This window comes from Chenopodium album, chromosome 11, assembly GCF_948465745.1.
Source record: "Chenopodium album chromosome 11, dcCheAlbu1.1, whole genome shotgun sequence".
Lineage (NCBI taxonomy): Eukaryota > Viridiplantae > Streptophyta > Magnoliopsida > Caryophyllales > Amaranthaceae > Chenopodium > Chenopodium album.
Genome location: NC_137844.1, coordinates 13,039,167 through 13,046,889, shown reverse-complemented (window position 1 = coordinate 13,046,889; position 7,723 = coordinate 13,039,167).

Below are 7,723 nucleotides of genomic sequence, written 5' to 3'. Positions count from 1 at the left end.
TGTGCAAATCTTTAAGAACTTTATAGGAAGGGATGTGATCCATCATTGTTCGAGTCATTTTTAAATGGCATCGAGGTCTCCGTGAAGACACACTATGTTCTTTGTGGAGTTATTTATGAAAATTTCAATTTCATAACTTTGTGATGGTCACGCTTGGCTCAAGCAAACATCGCTTGATCTAATCTAGAAGTTTTGATATCTTGCCAAGTCGACTCTGTACTTCATTGAAATCTTGAACTATTCAAGGTCAAGTTTGTTCACATTTGATGAATATAGCAATACTCATTCAAATTCTTCGTGAAACGTTGAAGTAATTGAATCATCTTTAGCTTTTGGAGTCTATTGTCTATACCAAGAACAATAGCTCTTTACTTTGTCGGTTTTTAACAAGTAAGACTTGCTTGTCATAGATCGATTCCGAATCAATCAATTGTCAAGAGCTTATATAGCTTTGAGTACGTTCTTGTTAATGTGACATTGCTAAAGATGTTTGGAACACAAATCATGCCTATGATTTGAACTTTGTGAGTTTACATGTTAGGGAAATGTTTGTTTATAATCAAGCATTCTTGAATCATGGTTTAGACAACCATGCCATTCAAATAAATATGCAACTGTTGCTCTTTACTTTGAATGTGAGTCTTTCCATGTGTTAACCATTTATTTATACCAAGAACAATAAATGATTGTTTGCTGATTATGGAACACAATAACCATTTATTTGTTCTAGCCTTAGCCTAAAAGGTCTTTAAACAAAGCACACGACCTTACAACTGATGTAGCTCTTCTTACTTCATTCTAAGCTTGTAAGTCAATAACTTAGCTTATCTTCAATAGTTTGAGGTCACTTTCCAAGTGTAATACTCAAGTAGCATCTGATACTTGTGAATATAATAACTTGCTAAGTTAATTAGAATAACATGAACTCTTTAGCAGGATTGGAATCTAATTCCTTTTCTTTGTTCCTCGTTTCCTATAGTTCTTATCATACTTTATCTCTTAATCTTCCAGAATCATTTCTTTAAGAGTCTTTGACTTTTATACTTTTTTAGGCATAATTAAGCATCTAATGTGCCGTATAAAAAAGTTCCATTTTTTCCTTTAATTTGTACTTGAACTAATACATCAATGAGATGTGCTCACTTGCGTATAAAGCAAAAAAATATGTTGGTTGTCAAGCATTGACAATTTTGAGTTTCCAACTCAATACTTCATGTTTATCAAAACTATCTAGTATTTTGAATACATGATGTCTAACCGTCTTTTCGGACTTATAAAAGTCATTTATGAGAATTGTATCTTAGAAATTCCTTTTCTTTCTTTAAGAACTATTCTCAAAGATTTCCTTTACCAATCATGGAAAACAATATAGTTTAATTTGGAATTCTACAAATATAGATGAAAAGTATAACCATTTATCAAGAAAATAACATAATAAGTTTGAAATTTAAAAGCATTCATGCAAACTTTCAATCTTATCAAGAGTCTTATCCACGCATTAAATTTGTCCCCATTTGGCGAGAATAAGGCTATTCCAAGATCCAAAGAAACAAAGAGTGGTTAAGCATACTTTGGCTTGTCTTATCACTCACTCTTTTAAGGTAAGAAACTCTTTGCTAATGGCTCCAAGCCACTCTTAGTTAGATAAATCGTCGCATCTAATGCTCTCTCAACAACTTATCTGCTTTTCCACGACATGTTAGGAGTCCATCACTCATACCGTTGAGTATAACCAAAACCAACATGTATGCGATGTCTTGCTTTGGCAAACCCATCATCATACCTTACGTATCCTAGGGGGTAATAGTGATGCCTCGCTTTGGTGCAGCCTATCACTACTCTCAATAGGTTGATAAGTGTTGTTTTGGAATGGCAATTTCACTCAATATTTTAGGGACTTAGGGTTTCTATGTTGGTTGATTTAAGTGAACTTAATTAATCATCACAACATTCGAAATCTTAAATATGCATCTAACATACAATTCATATATAAATAATCATAAATATATATTGAAAACATAAATAAAGATGCATTTGGCAACTAGCATGACTCCTTGAGTCTTCAAGGGTCGTCTTTTGCAACTTCATGGCTTCGTCTTCCAAGAACCTCCGTCTTCAAGACATGACCATAATAATGCAAATGCTAGTATCTACGATTAGGACTAATCTAAATATTAAGGTACAAAAATACGTAACGGTTCGTAAACCGTATTTAGATTTACAAAATACATCACGGATTGCAGTCCGTATTTTCTATCCGAATCGGGCCCCACTAGTTGCCATTTTTATAAAACCTACGGGAGAATATACATTCCATTCATCCATTCACTATTTGTGAATGGCCCATGCATATTACAACGATAAACAAGTAACAATGCATAAAACACGCATAAACTAGTAACTAATTTAGGTCGTTAATCCAATTAACATGCCTAATTAAAACTAGTCAAAGTTTGTTAAATCGATTATGTAATTTAGAGCAATTAATATTGAAGCTCCCACTAAATTTCGCATCCAACTTAATTAATCCAATTAATTAAGCCGATAAACCCAAAAATTTGCCAAAATTAAATTTTGCCAATGCCGCTCGAAACCGAGGCCTAGCCTCAAAATTTAATTAAAATAATTAAAACCAAAATAACTAATTAAAATAATTAAAATGGCAAAAGAACACAAAAATATGCGTTGTCCAAAATGTCTAAGTGCCTAGCACCAAGACTTGGAGTGCTTATTGCACCACATTGTTTCGTAAGCAATGTCCACGCACACTGACCCCTTTCCAGCACCAACATGCATACATACATTTATAGCATGCTCAGCAACACAATAGCCGAGCCACGCACAGGACCGCACCTCCTCGAGCTCGCCAAGGTATGATTTGCCCTCAATTCCCGTGAAATATCCTCGGGTTTTTAACCCCAATTTTTGCGTGACTAAATAATTAACTCCAAATTAATTTTAGAATTGATAAAATGAGCTAAAAATGAAAAATTAATACAAGTCCAACTTAAATTAAAAATTCATCAAGGTGCACATAACCAAAATTATTTCCAAGAACCATTCTTTAATAAAATTGGTTTAACTTGGTGCAATAAAATGAACAAGAGTAATAATTCATTATTAATTTAATTAATTTAAATTAATCATGAGATTTTGAAAAAATAAAGGGGAGTTGGAATTTATGAACACAAATATTCAAATAAAGATTCCAACTTTAACTTGTGAATCTTTGAAAAATTATATCTTCCAACATGAAGATAAATCAAATTTCTATCACAAGATTCAAACTTTATGATTCCAATCAATTTAATACATGATTAAATCAAAAGTTCAACCAAAAAAATTCATGGAATTTAGTAACTCAAGGTTTCTATCACATGATTGAATCTTTAGTACTTAAAGCCTCGAAGAACAAATTTTTCACACTTAATGCAATAGATTTGCAATTATGTGAAAATATGAACCAATCTTTCAAGCACCAATTACTACAAAGTAACTATGCTTAAAGAGGTTTAAAATTGCAGAAAAAATTAAGGAAAGAACCAAATACATAACCACCATAAATATGCCATTAAGATTCAAGATCAGAAAGACTTAAACTTTTTAGTCAAAACGAAAAATCCCTCAAAAAAGGCATTTCTGGTCGGATTTTGGCCAACAACACAGCCTTAAAAGGATAAAATCATTTCCAGAACACGTTTTCCACTCAAAATTCACTATTTTTCAACAAAAATCTGGGTTCTGGGCTAAAGACAGCTCTAATACGGGCTTAAAAATAATAAAACCGAGCTACTAATCTAATTAGCAACTTAAAACTAGAAAAATTAAGCCATAAAAACACCTTGAAAATTATGATTATAAAAATAAATGAGCAAGGCTCTGATACCGCTGTTGGGTTTCGATGAGTCTAACTCACCGCGGAAGAAAACCCGAGCCAAGACCACACTCACAATTAATATGATCACAAGACATAATAAACTTAAACAACAAAAAAAAGGAAAGATTAATACCTTTGATGCTTGCTTCGCTCACTACAAGAGCTCTTACTTCGGAAAGTTTTTAGCTTTGCTCGCACGAAGACCTTCAACGGAAGTCCACCCACAACACGACCCCGACAAGGTCCAATGCTTAGAGGTTTGCTAAGCCCGACCTAAACTCGAGTAATTATATGTGTTTAAAGGTTTTCTCAATGGAGATGCATTTTCTAACACCTTACTCAAGTGAACAATCCCAAGGTATGCCTTGGCTATTTATAAGGAGTGCTTCCTTGTGAATTCCACTCATCTTTCAATGTGGGACTTTTTCACAAAAAGATCCCACATAGAAAGAATGTTGAATTCAATCCTTAGTGAAATAAACCATGGAATAACAAAGTAACAAGTGTCACATGGTTAGGTGAGGACCACTTCCTCACAAACAGAACTATTATTGGCGATCACTTGAATTACAATCACATTAGCCTAAACAAGATTATTAATTATCTTATTAAGCGTGATTACAAGTACAAATTCCCTTTAAACCTGCAAGAGAAGGCGTGATCAAGCAATAACAATAATTGTCATCATCATAATCTCAATCTCAATAAAGCATAACAATAATAGCAAGATCCTAGGCATGATACTAACAAGATTAATAACAAATCCTAACATGGCACTAAGCATTAAAAATCAAAGCTTTATCCCTAGCATGATACTAACAAGATGTAAAGAAAGAAAAGGAAGCATCATATATGATATTAGAAATCAATAATAGCATCCTAACATGATACTAGGAATCAATAATAAAAGCATCCTAACATGATACTAGGAAACAACAAAATAATCTTAGCTGGATTTCTATATCAAGAGAACAATTAAAACAATTACTTACTTCGATGCCTCGAATATTTTTCTAATAACAAAATACACGCGTTAGTAACTTCAAGGAAAATAACAAACAAACAATTAAATTAAATATTTGAAATAGGGATTTGGAACCAAACCCTCAGAAATTATCAACCTTTCACATCTACGGCGAAGGCAACTTAGAACTTGGCTAGGTGTATCTAAGACTTGTGAATGTGGAATTTTGTATGAGGGAAGGTTTTAGAAAGAGAAGAGAAGGCTTCTAGCTTTAGAGAGAAAGAAGAGATTATTGTGAATTGTTGATAGTTGATTGTTGATGATTTATGATCGAAAACAGGGAGATATGACCCCTATTTATAGCAGCCCACATTTTTGCGCCATTACAGGAGCATTAATCTGGGACTGCTTTCAGTATTTTTACTCTACAGGACAAGCCTAAAGTCGTACTAAGTCAATTCTGATTAATTTATTCAACTTTAATTACCCAAATTAATTAATTAATTAGGCAAAGTCCTTTTAGTCATTAATTAATTTATTTAAGGCTTAAATACAAGTCAAACAAACAGTTAGGAAAAACATATGGAGTATGCACAATAAATAATGCACAAATAGTCAAGTAGGCACAATATGATGCAATGAATTTTCAACCTAACCATGGCTCTAGTTCTCTAAAGTTCGGCAAATGGGTAAGTCAAAAAGGGTCCATGGTTATGAGTCCGGATGCACCGCGTGGAAGCTTTACCTTTGGAAGGGTTGGCGCGAGTGGATGGGATCCCGCGAGTTAAACTCGCTTCCATGGTTTGGTGAATTCAACATTCTCGGATGTACCCTTCGTTGCTCAGAGCGTTCAATCAGGTAGATGGAGCATAGATTCCTAGAGGGTTATGTCCATATGTAGAACACATATGGGTTTCAAAAAAGTGAGAAAAACTCAATCAGGAAGTAGAATCGAGCCAACATTGCTAGAACTGGTCGAAATTAGAACTCATATTTCTGGCTCGGTATTGGAAGAACGCAATGCCAGCCAACAGAGGCGACAGAGCCATATCTTCGGCGACAGGCTCTGTTTTCTAGACGCCCGTTCCTACATGCCTCAACAGCTTTCTATGTTCGTAAAATTTTCCAGTTTTTCGCAACATTAATTCGGTTTTAGTTGTGAAAGATATTCCTCAAATTTCCTACGTGTAAAAATCCTATGTTTTTTACTCATTACGGATGGTCTTTCCAATGAGAACCTTTTTTATGCTTATGCCAATAATGTTAATCAAAATTACGCACATGAAATACTTAGAACTTTTCGAGTCTTATCCACTCATTCTAAATAATTGCCAATATAAATTTTAGGAATTGAAATAGAAATCCTCCTTAGTGGAGTCGCCAAAAACTGTAGGGAATATTTCAAGCATTACCCCAAACTTGAACCCCACTGTGATCATACACTTAAGCATGGTGGCGTCCAAAGGGAAAGAAGCTAGAGCAAAAGAGTCGCCAACAAGTTTTAGGAACTTGTAAACCGTTCACAGGGTGAAGGTTACACCCCTTAACGATCCAGGAGATCGTTAACTCCAATAGGTCTGGAACCAAGATTGGAAGTTTGGGGATGAAGGTACAAATTCAACCTAAAAGAGACTGAACCTGCCCTAATAATAGGCCTCTATTTTATTCTTCTCGTATTCATGTGCGCTTTCTGACTAACATGCAATCATTAGGTTTACCCTAAACCTGTTTAATCTATGTTGGTTGAATATTAATGCACAAATAAATCTATTATGGGCAATCACTTGAATTATAATCAAATTAGCCTAAACAAGATTATTAATTATCTTATTAAGCGTGATTACAAGTACAAATTCCCTTTAAACATGCATAAAAGGTGTGATCAAGCAATAACAATAATAAAATATATCAAGCAACATAATAATAATAAAAATAATAATAATCATCATAATAATAATCATTATAACAATCATAATTATCATAATCATGTTAAAGCATAATGTTAATAGCAAGATCCTAGGCATGATACTAACAAGATTAATAACAAACCCTAGCATGTCACTAAACAATAAAAATCAAAGTTTTAGCCCTAACATGATACTAACATGCTATTAGGAAAGAAAATAGGAAGCATCCTAGAAATCATAATTGATATAAGCAACTCCCCGTAAATATCATACTAAGAAAAGCATCCTAACATGATACTAGGAACCAAAATAACAATCTTAACATGATTTCTATATCAAAATATCAATTAACAATTAAAGTACTTACTTGGATGCCTCGTACCTCTTTCTAATCACAAAATACACACGTTAGTAACTTCAAGGAAAATAATAAATCAAACAATTAAGTTAAATAATGGAAATAGAGAATGGGACCAAACCCTCAGAAATATCAAACCTTTCACGTCTAGGGGGAAGGCAACTTCGAATTGGGCTAGGTGTGTCTAGATCTTGTGAATGCGGAATTTTGTTTGTGAAAAGTTGGTTTAGAAAGAGAGAGAGAGTATCAAGAAGTTCTTTATGAGAGTTGGTAAGAATTGGTTTTTTTTTATGATTGAAAACGGAGGTTTAAGGACCCTATTTATAACGAAAATCAGTCGGAATATGATTAAAAAGAATCAGAGTTTCAAGAAGAATAAAACACGACATTGTCGCTACACAAGCCTATGTCGTCGAGCGACAGGCGTGTCGCCGCACGACAGGCCTGTCACCAGGCGACAGCCTGTGGAGCGGCGCTGCAGGCAGTTTTTTCACACGTTTTCATATTTTTGATAATATTAAGCGTACGAGGGGTAAAACTGTGATTTCATTTAAAACACTTCTTTTATTCTAAATAAAACTCATAAAACTCAATTATCAATGCTAATCACATTAGGA